We start from the raw sequence: 14,857 nt of genomic DNA on the forward strand, positions 1-14,857 counted from the left end.
TCTATATCCCATAAGCATTGTTGTGTTTTTTAAACTTAGTCCCAAAGAGCATCTTTCCATTTTTCTGCTCCATTTCCACTCCTTGCCCCCAAGTTAAGGTGTTAAATTGTTTTTCTGTCAGAGCTAAATAACATGCTGCTGGATGCTTTAATGGGCATGAAGATGTGCTGACAAACCCTCATTTCAGATGGTGTCTTGCTTTGCAGAGCTTTGCTATTAAATTTGATGATGAAATATCTCAAAAAAGCACCAGCCAATGTTGCTTTGAGGGCAGTGAGCAGGTGCCAACCTGGAACCAGTGCTGGGGCTCAGGTTTGGGCCATGGCTGAGGAGTTTTTCCTGGGGAGCTTTAAATGAGGGCAAACACAAAATTGCTTCTTTATCCCTGATGCACACCCAAATCCAAGGCTTGGGGGCTCAGCTCCCCCTCCAGAATTTGCATCCTCTAGGATGGAGATCAGCACTAATGCTTGGCCTTGGTGGTGGTGGAGGTAGAACCAACACAGCCCTGTGAGCAGGCTCCAAACAAACCTCCAAAAATCTTCCTGGCTTGTCCATCCCCAGTGCTCTGGTGCTTCAGAGGCCTGCAGAGAGTGAGCACTGGGAATATTCATGTGCAAAGCTGGTTGGATTTGGTATATAATGAAATGTTCAGACTAAGGTTTTCTTTCCAACTTTTTTTTTTTTTTTTTTTTTTTTGTTATTTTTCACCTCTCCTTATTCCCTTGCCTATTCTGTTAATTAAAAATAAGAATTAGAGATTTTTTTTCTGATACAGACCTTATGATTCTGCCTCTGGCCTGAAGTTTCTGTAGTATGACAAAGTCTTTGAGAGCAGCACTCATCAAACTGGCAGCAGCCAAATGTGTGGAGCAAGATTTTTATGCTGTGTGGAATTTCTTTAAGCTATTCCTCTCTTCTTTTCAGGAAAGACAGTGTAAGAAAAAAGTCTTCTTTTATGTATTTTGGTACTGTGTCCATCACCCTTCTCTTGGTTTTCAAATTACCTTTGAAATTTCTACCAAAAAAATGAATGTCAGTAGCCAGATAATTGGAGATGTCTGGGTATCTTCCTGCTTTTCTGACAGAGCAGGAGAGGTCACCAACATTTATGGGCTGCTGGGACCTCAGCACAAGACATTTAAGTCGAGCACTGCTTTGTTCAGTGCTGGGATTCAGTTTGAGCTGCCCTGCAAACTCCTCACAGCTGCAGTTTGTACTGAAAACTTGCTCTGAAAAGGGGACACGTCTCTCTGCTTAATATAACCCAAAGTCACTGCATCTGGTGTCCTGGCATGCATGTAATTGCCTGTAGCTTCCTAATGATAAAGGCAGTCTCACATGAGAAAATTCTGCATTGATCCTAGTCCTGATTTACATTTCACTTCGTTAAGAAAAAATTGATCAGCATAGATAAAACTCCTGATCAATGATCCCAGCACTTTTTTTTTTTTTTTTTTTTTTTTTTTTTTAATAGCTTCCATTTTGGTGCAGTGCAGACTTTTGGTTTAACTGGCTGAATTGATATTCTGAGCAGCGAGTAAGGCAGGATGACAGAGCATCAGCACAGCTACTCCTTATTATTGCTCAGGGAGGTGTGCTCCTGCCCACCCTGGCAAGGCACAGGCAAGCCACGAGCCACTGGGATGCTACAGAACACATCCCAACTTTTATCTGTGCTGTTTTACACATTCTTCTCCCCCCAAAAATAGAGGAATTTTCCTGTGTTCAGTCACTCTCAGGATTGAATGGTTTGAGGTAAGGAAGTTGTAGTTTGGACATGGTACTTGTACTGATCACAGTTTCCTTTGAAGAAATAAACTATTGCATAGAAAACGTTCTGCTTTTCAAAGGACTGATGTCTCTGTCTTATTTTTGGTATTTGGGTTTGTTTTGCACTGCCATGACACGGTGTTCCATTGGAAAAGCCTTTTGCACTTCTGAATCCTGCATGTGCTAATAATTCGGAATAGCAGACACACAGTAACTCAGAATGGACGGCGGGAGCCGTGGAGAAAACGCAGTGATTCCCCAAAGTGCAGGGCTGTAGGGAGGAGGGAGAGAAGGGCAGAGAGCTGCTCTGGCATGAGTGTGCCCAGATCAGATTAAACAGGGATATTTCGCTGCTCCTCCCGTAGGTTTTGGATTTCTGGCAGGCACGGCAGGGACACAAACCCAGCACAAACCCCACAGCGCTGCAACGCTGCTGCTTTTTTTTTTTTTTTTTTTTTTTTTTTTTTTCCGCGCTGTTTTCCTTAGGATCCCCATTGTTCTTACATAAACAGCAGGAGCAGGGGAGGGCGAGCGAGCCGGCTCTTTGCAGAGGGCGATCGCCGAGTGATTTGCAGCAGGGCCCCGCCGCCGATCGGGGCTGCGGCCGCGGGCACGGCCCGAGCATCGCCGGGCACTGCGGGCTGCATCCTGCATCCTGCATCCTGCGCCTGCTCGGGGATGCTCCGCTCCCCGCGCCCCTTCCCTCCCAGCCTCTCATCCCCCCCTGCCTCCGCCGGCGGCACTGATAGCACTTGACAGCCCTTGTCCTTGAAGGTTTCTCCCGTTTCTCAGTAAGTGGCATATTCCTGGTCGCTTGCCATCTTCCGTTTTTGTCATTATCCCGGGGGAAGCATTTAAAAAAAAAAAAAAAAAAAAAAAAAAATCGCAAACAACAAACATGGTGGTTCAGTCCATTTTTTTTTTTTTTTTTTTTTTTTCTTTTTTTTTCCCCCCCTGCTTGTATTCTTTCTGTTGTCGCCGTGGCTCCTCTCCTTCCCCGCGGCGGCGGTCCCCTGTCCCGCCGCGCCCGCTGCGCCCGGCGGTGCGGGAGGATGCGGGGATGCTGCGGGGATGCTGCGCTGCCTCCCCGGCCCCGCCGCGGTGGTACGGTCGTTCTGCAGAGCGGCTCCGCGCCCATGCCGAGCCCTGAGCCCTCCGCCCGCTAGCCGCGAGCAGGTTGCGCTGGGGAGGATGTCTTAGCCAAGTAAGTAGCGACATCCACAGCATGGCAGCAATAATGGTGGCGGTGATGGTAATAATAATAATAAAAAAAAAAAAAAGCAACAACATCGTTCCCCTTTCCGTTCCGAGCTGGTTTATTTGGCGTTTTGCTGCCGGGGAAGGCGCGAGCTGATGGGAAGATGGTGTGGGGACCGGGGCTGAGTGATGCATTAGGTTTTGGTTCGTGCCCTGGGAATCTCTGCAAAGGTAATGCTGCGACTCGTGTAGATTATTCTGTAAGGTCAGAGAGGAGCTGCATCGCTAAAAGGCTCGCTTGCATCAGAAAGCGTTTGCTGGGCTTCGGTAGGTTGAGAATTCAGCATGATCTTGTTGTTTTTGAAACGTATGGGCTTGATTTTGATTAAATCAGTTCTTTAGTGATGAGGAAAACACGTGGATGGGATTTTGCTTTTATCATTGCTGGTAAGAATCGGATGTGCCTTTTTAAAAAAAAAAATTCTTTCAGAAGCTCGCATTTCACTAAAATGTGAGCAGTACGCTTTGACTGTTGTATTTTGCTAACTTTAATGTTCTCTTAGGATAGGCAAAGCTATTTCTTGTTAGGAAAATCCGTAATCCTCAGCTGGGTTCCTTTATAGAGCTGTTTATAGTCTTTCAATGCGTTTGTTTGAAAGTAAAGGGCACGCAGGTTAAAAACCCCAAACATTGCCTTTGTATAGAAAATAACGTGGAAGAAACCGGGAATTTTCTGTAACTCCTTTTAACCATGCATGATGTTTCCTGTGGCAAGACGGGGAAAGGCTTTCCTGAGGTGTGCGGTATAACAATTAAGATCTCTGACAGATAGACTTTCATTTATTTATTTGTTCATTTAATCAAAAGAAGAATCGGCTCCCAATGCACGGGAAAGCTTCACGAGGCAGCCAAGGCTTTAAGAGAGCGCCCAAGATTCCGGGAGTCATTTCCGATTATGTAAAGGGAGATTCTGTGCGTTTGATCCGTGCCTGCGGCGCTGGCAGCGCCTGTGCCCGCTCCGGGCGGCAGCGAGCTCTGCCCCGGCTCGCAGCTCGCCACTCCCTGACTTTAGGTTGCCCTCTGCGAGCATCGCCCGGGCTCCCCGCGCTGCCGGGGCCATGGCTGTGGCCAGCCCCGGGGCTCTGCCACCAGCGGATGCTTAGCCCGCTGCTCCCCATCCCTGCTGCGAGGTGAGTATTGAAGCGCCTCGAAAAGGGCTCTGCTTCCAGGACGGACCATTCCGCACCCCAAGAGCTGCGTGCTCCTCGGGGTTCCTGGTGGTTTGACCCCCCCCCACCCCCGGTTGGGGTTGGGAAAGGGTTGCAGGGGTGTTGCTCAGGTTGGGGTGTCTGGAGGAGAGCTGGCGCCTTTGATGTGGGGAAATTGCGCTTTTGTTGCTGGGGTCTAGGGTGATGTTAGATACTTGTGGTAGGAAATTGATAACGAGGGGGTTTTGCTGGTGTTTGCTCAGAAAAGGGATTACAGAGCGACTTCATAGTCCACATGTTGTTTTTTTTTACTGCTGAGATGCATTCCTGATTAGCATTTAATTTGTGAGAGGTCATCCATATGCATGACTGGCTCTTGTACCTTGCTCTGGAATAACTGTTTGACTCAGGTACCCAGCAGGTCTTTGATCACAGACAGCTTTTACTTTGTTCATGCTCCTCTCTCAATTTTAATCCAAATTGCTACCTGTGAAGGGATGGTTCACATTTTCCTTGTAGTGCTGGTAAAATGAGTAAGTTTGCAGATAAGGCAATAAAATGAGGCTTGTGGATAAGTTGTGTAGGGCAATGCAGCATGAAGGTTTTCCCCTTTTATTTATTTATTTTTTTCTCTGTGTGCCTCTTTTTCATCCTTTTTGTGTATGTGTCTTCATTTCTCTAGAGAATTGATTTTGGCCCGCATCAATGCTAAATATACATTCATTTTCATGGAAAAGGTCAATTTTCTTCTCTACTGCAAATCAAAACTGCATGATACTCCTCATGCTTTCTGCATATATAAAAAGGTTACATGCATGTATATTGGAACAGCTTGGAAGAGTTTCATGCTTCCCAGCAGGATTCCAGGTTGCAGAAGACATGGTAAATGATGAACTAGGTATCATACTGTTCTTCTAAGAGCTGCCATGAAGTCACTTCTGTGAGTGCTTTTTTTTCCCTTTTAAATTTCATACCATGTATCTAGGAAACAGCTTGGAAAGATTTTCTTTCCCCCTTTCATTTAAAATGTACAGCTTATCTTTCCCAGTGCTGTTGGATTAGGGATGCAACATTTTTTGTTGCAACTAAATATATAATATATCTTCCTGTCTGAATACAGCAATTGTGAGCACACATCCTGCTAACAGATGAAAAATGTTAAAAGTGGTTTTGCTGCTTTTTTTTTTTTTTTTTTTTTTTTTTTTTTTTTTTTTTTTTCCCCATTTTCATCCTGCAGTTTGCCACATTGTCAAATGCCAGTTGTGTACGTAGTAATTCCTTGCTACATTTTGGAATAAATGTAGAAGTCTTGACCTTGTAAGTCCCTCTCCCACTCGCTGAGAGCCCATGGCACTGCAGCAGGACTCCAGCAGTGGGGGTTCCCCAAATGGACCCCACCTCCTTTAAGGAATGGAAACACTTTTACAGCTTGCACCTAAAATCCTGTTCCGGAGGGAAGAAAGTGGTTTGGGAAACCTTGCCGAGAAAGAGCTGCTTGTCGCCAGCCTTTTCCATCCTGTTTTCAAGGAGACACGACGAAGGATGCAATTCCCTGGAATTTAGCAAGTAGTGCTCCGATTAATTACGCCCAGATTATACATTACCTGATCAAACGCCAACCTCCCCCCTCCCCTACGATTAAAATCACGCATTTCCGATTAATCTGAAAAAAAGGGGCTAAAATCCTGCAGCCGGCTGTGGATCCCAGAGGTGTTTTTGTTGGAGTTAGGGGCTGGTGCAGGCTCAGCTGTCTGTCCGTGCCGGAGCTCCTGCAGCCCCTGGACCGTGCCCAGCAGGGATGCTCCAGCCCTGCCCAGCTCCAAGGTAACCCATCCTTAGTGGGGCAGTTGCGTAAGAGAGCAGCCTCAGGTCCGGGTGGGTTGTGCTCCCCGTGCTGGACGGGCTCTGGTGAGATAAATAAAGGGCGTCGTGGAGGTTATGTAAACACCAAGGCTTTAATTTCACCCGAGAGGCTCAGCAGCGTTTCATTGTCGTCTTCGTTTTAAAGTTTGGTGCCCTTTCTGTAGGGAATGTGAGCATGTAGTGCAGTTTTAAGAGCTGTAGGGTTTTCAGCTCAAGTTTTGCCGGTTTTGCTCGTGTTTGGTTTTACTGCTGTGTTTTTGATAAATAACTTTGGTTTTTGCGTTAAACCTGGAGATTTGCAGTTGAAGGAAAAGAATAAGAGAAGGGTTGGGAATGAGGCATATTTTAATAAATGCTGTCAGCTCTGTAAAAGGCAGGGCATGTTCCCTCTGAACGCTGCAGATGAGAGAATTATGGATGTGGAATTCCTGCTTAGGTACCAGAGTTGGCAGAGTTGGGAAATGGTAACCAAGTTACAAAATACTTCCCTTCTACCACCGTGTATGAACAAGCTCATCTTGCTGGTAACATGTTTTTCCTTGTTTTTCGAATATTCATGGCACAGTTAATGCATCTGAGGGTTGTGCACCAGGCTCTCAGAGAACCCTAGAAACAGTTAATGGGAAAAGCTACAAGAGGACCAGCAGTAAAACTGGGATTTCTGTGGAAGGGTTTGTGCATTTTTAACCTTTATTCTCCTTGGCCCACGTGGTGAAGGTGAAATGGCTGGAGAAAGCAGCTGATTTCAGAGGCACAGAGTAGTTGAGGTTGGCAAGTGCCTCTGGAGATGGTCCAGCCCAGCCCCTCCTGCCCCAGGTGGAGTCACCAACAGCAGGGCAGTGTCCAGTCAGGTTTTCAGTATCCCAAAGGATGGAGAATTCACAGCATCTCTGGGGCACCTGGGCCAGGGCTTGGCCACCCTGGCAGCTTTTGGCCTTCAAATGGAATTTTCTGCCTTTGCTCTCCTTGCCTTTCACCAGACACCATTGAGAAGTGGTTCCATCTTCCTCCCCTTCTCCCAGCAGCTGTTTATGGATAAAGTTCCCCTGAGCCTTCTGCTCCCTGGGCTGAGCAGTCTCTGAACCTCCTACCTGTGTGCCAGGAGCTCCAGCCCCTCCTCACCTCTGCATGCCTTCCTCTGCAGGAGGCTCAGCCCCCTTTGTCCTGGGGTGTCCCAGCTCGGGAAGGGAGGCAGCCCGGTGCTGTGAGGACACACTGCTGGCTCCTGCTCAGCTTTGGGTCCAGCAGGAGCCCCAGGGCCGTGTCTGCAGAGCTGCCTCCCAGCCAGCTGGCCCCCAGCCTGTCCTGCCTCAGGGGCACAGCTTGCCTTTCCCTTTGTGGGCCATCCTGGGATTCCTCTTGGCTCCCTCGGAGAGGCAGCTCTTCCATCTGATTGCAAACCACACCTTGCTCAGGGTGCTCCATTCCTTCGTCCAGGCCATTAATAAAACACTTGGCTACTGCATAGAAAGAAATCCCTTGGAAGGAGAGGATTAGAGCTGGAACTGCAGCTTCAAGATATAGCCCAGAATTGAAGTGCTGTGTTATTAAAAGATGCCAAAAATTGGTCAATATCCTGAATACGTTTATGGTTGGGAGTGTGGGATTTGCAGTGTTGAATGCCCAATGCATTGCATCAGCATCCCAGGGTCTGAGGATGAAACAGGAAAATCAGTAATTCAGATTTACTAAGAGCTTATTTTATATATTAAAGAATGAAGACTCACAGCTGATGAAGTAATTTCAATTGATAATTTCATTTCAATTAAAGGGAGTTAAAAATAAAACCGTATGAAATGAATTAAAAATAAAATGAGATTTAGTCCAATCTGATTTGGATCTTGCTGAAAAATCTGTCGCACAGAATGAGGAAACAGGATAGGGAAGATGCTTATCTGTGAGATGTTGGGCAGAGAGCTATTTCTGTAGTCCTTGCCTGTCCAGTTCACTGACCTTCCCAGCTCCTGACCTCTGGAAATTAGTTGGGCATTTGGAGAGAATGACACTCCTCATATACACACTCCATCTGGGGAGATTTTTACTCAGACAAGAGCTGTCTTAGTCTGATAAGTTATCTCCTGTTCTTTGGTTTGGATTGTGTTCCACAGTATAAATCCAAGCAGACCTTGGGCTGCAGTTTAGGGTGAGATGCAGCATTTTAAATGGGGTTTGGGATTCCTCCTCCTGTATCCCCCAGCTGAAGTCTCGTGTGACAATTCCCACCAGCTGTCACAGGTGGGGCAGGGAATGACAGCCCACACTGGGACTGGGTGATGGAGTTTATTTGAGGTCCAACAAGTTTTGGGCTTTTACCCTGCTTGGTCTCACACACTGGCTGTCCTAGGCATGCCCCTGGCTTTTGTCTCCATGCATCTCAGGATTCCAGATCTCCCCTTACTTGTCTTTCCAAACTTTCCTTGGTCTTCTGCCCAGTCTCCACTTTTTTTATCCTGGATACCCTTTTCTCAGAGACCACTTCTTTGTTCAGCCTTGTCTTCCTTCTGGAGCTCAGTTTTCCAAAGCCCAGAACCCTGCCATGACCAGTCCCTTTGGTGATGCTGTCTCATCCCTCTGCACTAATTCCATGCTCCACTCTTCTTAGTCCAGGTGTTCTCAAAGCCTGTGGGGCTGGAGCCAGCAAGGAGCAGGTTCAAGGAGGAGTGGAACAGTCAGGGACATCCCTACAGCCTCACACCCCTGGGATCTGCTGCACCTGCACTGGAGCCATCTGTCACCTGTGACTGGAATGGGGGGACTCCATCCCCATTCCCTTGCTGTCTCACCCTTCCAGCCCAGCTCCTGCCTCTTTGCTCAGCAGCTTTCTGGGGCTTTGAGGGGAGAGTGACCCTCCTCAGAGGGGTGGTGGCTCTTTGGCAGTTCATCTTGGGGCTGGATGAATTCATTGTTTTGTTCTCCCACTCTCCTTGACACCCCCTGGGTGCTGATGAAGCACAGCAGAATGCTCTGGCGCTGCTCTGGCTTGTCTTTCACAGTGGCACACCTTGTGTCACACAGCAATCAGAGGGGAACAGCGTTCCCAGCGGGCTGTCCCAGTCTCCTTGGGAAATGTGCAGTCCCAGCTGTCAGGAGGCAGCAGTGATCTGTGTCCCTGTGAGTCAGAGAAGAAGCTGCTGTCCTGGCTGGGGACAGCTGTTCAGTTTGCACTGCAGCCTCACCATGTCCCTTCCCTCTGCTTGCATTGCAGTGAACCTGTTCTAAAAACGCCTCCAAATGATGCTTGATGCTGAGGGACCAGTGAAATGCAATTACAATGAAATGATGATTTCGTGGTGTTTGTCACAATGACACCAGATTGTCACCCTCCCTCCCCCAGTGCTTGAAGCAATACCTCTTTGTGAGTAGTTGAGCTAAGCTGGGAAATTCCAAGAAGAATTGCAGATGGCTCCTGAGATGCAATGCAAATTGTTGCAGTGCCATGGAGGACATTTGCATTATGGTGGGACTGGTTGTCTGTGTCATGCTGTCGTGGTGATTGTTATGCAGAGAGCTGCAGGATGAAATGGTAGTGCTAAATCAGCAGTGCTGAATAAGATGGCTGAAAATGCCAGGGAAACAAACTGTTGGAGCAGGAGCATTGCAGGGGGAATGAGATGCAAGATACCTCTCAGCTTTCTTGGGGCTCTGCAGGGAATTTTCCTGTCTCTTTGGTGTCTCTCTCATCCCCACACTGCATCCAGGACAGAGCTGGCATGGAGGGGAAGGGCTGAGTGTGTCTTGGGCTGACCTGGAAGGATGTGAAGGATGCTCTGATATTTCCACTGCAGCACCAGGAGCTCCCCTTCAGGCCAGAGGGGTTTTGAGGTGATGTTTTTTGCTCTTTGTGGGGAGCTGTTATCCCCAGGGCACTGTGTTGGTGAGTTTGCACCACAAAACTCACCATGTTTGCAGAATCTTTGTTTTATTAGATTTTAAATCTTGCTTTGGTTCATCTACGATATGACTGGGTATCTCTGTCTGTCCTGTGTGCTGCCTGGATATTAGAGACAGGTACAGAATGTGGAGGGGCTGGATTGATTTCCATGCTTGGGCTGAAGTGGGAGGACAAAAAAGAGGAATATGCATTTTTCCAGGAATATGTGACATGACCAGAGGTGATGTGGACAGGGACCACTGGAGCCTGTCTAAAATGAAGGGTTTTGGATGGGCAAGCTGGGGGAAGCCTGGGTGGGCCAGCTGCTGCCTGTGGCTGGCAACAGACTTGACCTTGGAGAAGGGAGAATGTGGTGAGAGAGACAAACTGTGCTCAGAGTGTTCAAAAAAAAAAAAAAAACAACAACAAAACCAAAAAAAGGGACTCTCTGCTGCAAAGCTTGAATTGCTGCCTATTGCTTTATCTTCTTCTAAATCTTAATGTGGCTGTTCAGCACAGTTAGGATGCCATTCCCTACCTTGGGATGGATCCTTCCCTCCAGCAATGTTTACAAAATAATGAAAGAAAGAAGCAGCAATCTGAGGAAGGCACATATAAAATCTGCAATGCAGAAATAGGATTATATATTTATCTGAGTTCTCATGTAGACAGATGATTAATACAGTACCAGCTACAGGGTTTATAGCTTGGTATATCATTAAGGTTCCCTGTAACTCTAATGTGAAAAGATAATAAATTAAGTGTCCTCTTCCCTGCCCTTGTCCTCCTTTTCCTAGTTTAGAAATAAACTTGGAAGTTTTAATCTGAAAACATGGCTCTGGTACCAGAACTGAGGATGGAAAGGAATGAAAGGGAAAAGGAAAGACATCTAAAGTGATTTTTTTTCTTGAACCTTTTTAGAATTAAAACTGAGTGCACGAGGTCTTAACATACAAGCCTCATTTACATATCTGCTTTTGGATTAGGAGGGGATCTTGAAAAATATTGCTAGGGAAGTATTTTTGGGGATTTTTTCCCCACTTGTTCCCACAATTTCTTAGTTGGGTCCAGCTTCCTTCTAAGACAATCTAGTTCCCCTCCTTTAGCTTCTCTGGAGCAGATGAAAGCTGCAGATACAGGACATGCTAAAGTTTTTAGTATCAATCAGGTATGTAGCAGTGCTTTCTGAGCTTTAATTGCCAAACCTTGAAAGAAGAATAATTGCAATATTTAAAGTAATGTGAAAGAACAAATTTTCAAGTATCTAGAAGCATCCAAGCATATTCCTTTTAAAGGAGGCACTTTATAGTGGGAGACAGTCCTGGTGAGCTGAGGGCTGTTGTGGGCACTGGGAATAAAGAGGATTAGGGCCTGGGATCCTCTGGAAAGCCTCTGTGCTGGTTTATCCCCTGCTGTGAACTCGCCCTGCTGCCTTTAGGCAGAGCCTGACCCGGGCTGGGGCAGTGGCAGCAGATCAGAGTGGGCTGGCAGGGCTGGCAGTGCTCACACTGACCCTGGGCAGAGCAGGGGATAACCTGGCAGGAGCAGAAGGAAATCTGTGTCTGTGGGCAGCTCCCAGAGCCCCCAGACAGGGAGCAGCTCCCTGGAGCCCTCCCTGCTCCCTGCTTGCTGTGGAGTTTGACTCCATCCACAGCCAATCTCAGTGGTTCACTCAGAAACAATCCCAGTTTAGTGCTGCCTCCCACACACAGACCCACTCCCTTCCTCAGCAGCTCTTGTTTGACCTCACAGCTGGCTCTCCAGAAACTTTCCTGCCAGATATTTCTGTTCAGGGGTTACCCTCAGGAGCAGCAGCACATTTCCATCTTGCTCTGCCTTTTGTGTTTGCTCTGCAGTGAGCACAGAGCCTCCAAGCTCCAGGCCTTAATTCAAAATTTTGCATGGATTTGACTTTCTCTCCCATGACTCTGCTTTTTTACAGCACCCAAGCTCCACCACAGCAGTGAGAGAACAAATATGGGAATGCCTGGGATTGCTTGAGATAAAAATCTCCTCTTGGGAGATGTGGAGCTCGTTCCTGCAAAGGATTGAGCAGACCAGGGATGAACCTCGTGCTCCACTAAATCACAGAGCACCAAACACCTGTGCTGGTGGCCATAAGGGCTCCATGGAGCTGTTTTCAGTTCAGTCCAGGAAGGAAGAAGGAGCAGATCCTACTTGTTTTCACCTCTTTGTGAGGAGAGCAGAGCAAATATGAGTTTAGAAATAGGGAATCCCCTCAAACCTGTTGTTATCATTATTTATTTATTATCCCCTCAAACCATATTGGACATGACTTCAGCTGAAGATCCATCAGCTGCCATGGGAAAGGTGGGATATTCCATGTGTGCCCATAAGAAATGGACTTGCAAGGAAAAAGGATGCAGACCAGTGGCAGCAATTTGGAGGTTTTTAATCCATGTGGAGGATGGAAAAAAAATCTCTTCATAATTAAGGTATTTCCAAGGATCTCTGTTATTTTGTCTGCAGGCAGGTGTTGACCCTGGCAGCCCCAGGGGGTTTCTGTGGTGGTTTCTGGGGGCAGCTGTAGGATGGAAAGAGGTTTTTATGGCCCAGCTCTCTGGTCCCACCGTGCAGACACCCCAGCACCACCAGGCTCAAAGAACGGAATAAACACATCAACAACTGCTGACAGCAAATAGCCCACTCCAAACCTGGATGTCTGGTGGGGAAAATCTCTTTGGTGCCTTCTCAGAGTGGCAGAGCTGCCCCCACAACACAATCCCCATATCCCCAGAGCTTTGGGCAGCTTTTCCTGCCTGGAAAAAATCATCCCACTTTGGTTCTCCTCCCCATCACAGCCCAGCAAAGTTGATTTTCAGCATTCCTCTCTCTTCTGTGCATGCCCAGAGGAGGGAGGGAATTTGCTGTGTGTCTCTGCAGGACTCTGGAGATGAGTTTGGAGGATGAAGGCTGTGCTGCTGCAGCCTGTGCTCGGGTTTTTCAGGGTCTCCCTAGAAATCTTTGGTCTGGCATTTCTTGCCTGGCTGTGTGGAGCAGCCTCTCCCTGGTTTCCAGACTGATGGATGTATTGGTTGTTGTTGTCGATCTTCTTCAGCATCATCTGCTTTCATTAGCATTTTTGAACAAAGGAATGAATCAGAATAAATCACAACTAATAGAAATATAGGAGCAGATTATCATTTTGCAAAGCTGAACTCTCTCAGAGGAGATTACGTATTTAAGTTGAACAAATACAACTTCATAAATAAACTAAATTAAACATCATCTAATTTTACTTTTGAAGCCAAGCAATTTTAATCCACACTCAGCTTCTTGTATAAATATTTCCCAACTCCATTTTATTCTTTGAAGCATTCTTATTCATATTTAAAAACCAAAAAATGTGCCAAATTGAACCACAGTTGTGTATACTGAATAAATGTAAAAGCTTGGGTATATTACATAATAATCTGAGAGTTGGCAGGAGGGAATGATTGCATTTGTGAGTGTCCAAGTAGTGTAAAAATGCTTTTGCAGAACCTAATATTTGTCTCTAAAGCTCTCTGACTGATGGTGTGCCTGAAAAAACCCTTTTCATAAATCCCTTATGCATTGTTCAAGAGGAAGCAATAGATGATTAGAAATCTATATATTTCCCCAGGGATAATTGGTGCAGAAACTGTGGTGCTGCAAGCATTGCCCAGCTGGTCTGGATTGTGAGCAAATTCCTGCTCATGGATGGAAGGGCTGTTTTACTGCAGAAATAATTCAAATATGTCACTGTGCCATTGGAAATGCACTTTATCAATCATCTTATTAAACAAGAAGAGTCTTTTAAAAAAAAAAAACAAAACAATGTGGTAATAAGGTTGAAGAATTCTTGTTAAATGGTTCATATGATGCTCACAAAGGTGAAATATAATTTCAGTCCACCCTGTGTTCAGTCTAAAAACCACAATCAAAAGCCATTTTTCCAGAAATAGGCTTCAATGCAGTTCTTTCTGCATGTTCATTAAACCACTGTGTGCAGTTTGCAGAACTGACCTGCCCAATGACTTCAGGGGCTGAAAATGGTCAGCAGTGCTTTTCAAAAATACTTCATTTCTAAGTAAACAAGATGTAAAATTACCAAGAACTTGGTTTTTGTCTAATATTTTGAAGATAGGACAAAACAAGAGAAGTGAAATAAATCTGCATATTTTTTTCTGGTTTTAATACTGACCCATTTATTTATGAAGTTTTTATATAATGGTTGGAAAAAAAATCTTACAGGTGAGATTTATTTTCATAATAAAATCACAAAAATGGACAGTTTGGGTAAAAATTCTGCTTTTCCTACCACACTTAGATTTTTCTGGGAATAGTTGAACATTGCTTTTCCCAGTGGTTGAAGGGAGCATTTGCTGTGTGCAGCAATAATGGAGCAGAGCTTTGGGAGCACTGGAGTTTCAGGAGTATTTGGGGAAGGTGCAGGGGCAGGAGGCAGTGCCCAGAGGGGTTTTTGGTGGCAGGGCTGGGTTTGACATCCCCTGATTGAGAAGATAAAGAGCTGGACACTGCACAGTTCAATATGAATCAAGCAAATGCCTCTATTCTATTCTATTCTATTCTATTCTATTCTATTCTATTCTATTCTATTCTATTCTATTCTATTCTATTCTATTCTATTCCATTCCATTCCATTCCATTCCATTCCATATACAATTTCTCTATCCCTGCACATGATCACACAATTATCATTGGTATGAGCCTTCTTGCATGAGGCAAACGTGCAGATTTTCTACTTTTCATTTCAGAGTTCCTTGGCACTCACCTATCACCTTCAAGTCTCCCCCCTTGTTTTCTTGAGCAGCTGTTCCTCTCTTTATTTCTCTTTCAAGGGCAAAGCTACAGGCTCATAAAACATTGATGTCCTTTTCCTGGCTTGCAGAAGGGACAGGGCTGCTGGCAGCTCCCAAGCCACTGGGGTAGAGTGGGAGGG

The 14,857-nt window shown here is 46.0% G+C and overlaps 1 protein-coding gene across 20 annotated transcripts in view; it reads left to right on the forward strand.

The window, feature by feature from the left end:
- The window catches only part of ATP2B2 (ATPase plasma membrane Ca2+ transporting 2), a 375,734-nt gene that overhangs the window by 157,027 nt on the left and 203,850 nt on the right, over nucleotides 1-14,857 (forward strand). For 2 of the 20 annotated variants that reach the window (XM_056501180.1, XM_056501189.1), the window contains exon 1: nucleotides 2,307-2,564. The exons of 3 other annotated variants lie outside the window; for them this stretch is intronic. The gene's annotated coding sequence lies outside the window, so the exon portion shown is untranslated. Of the gene's footprint in view, nucleotides 1-2,306; nucleotides 2,565-2,733; nucleotides 2,978-3,038; nucleotides 3,418-3,936; nucleotides 4,161-14,857 lie in introns of those variants that run through there. 15 more of the 20 variants (XM_056501192.1, XM_056501198.1, XM_056501193.1 and 12 more) reach the window with 11 other exon arrangements.

Source organism: Oenanthe melanoleuca, chromosome 12 (assembly GCF_029582105.1).
Source record: "Oenanthe melanoleuca isolate GR-GAL-2019-014 chromosome 12, OMel1.0, whole genome shotgun sequence".
Classification (NCBI taxonomy): Eukaryota; Metazoa; Chordata; class Aves; order Passeriformes; family Muscicapidae; genus Oenanthe; species Oenanthe melanoleuca.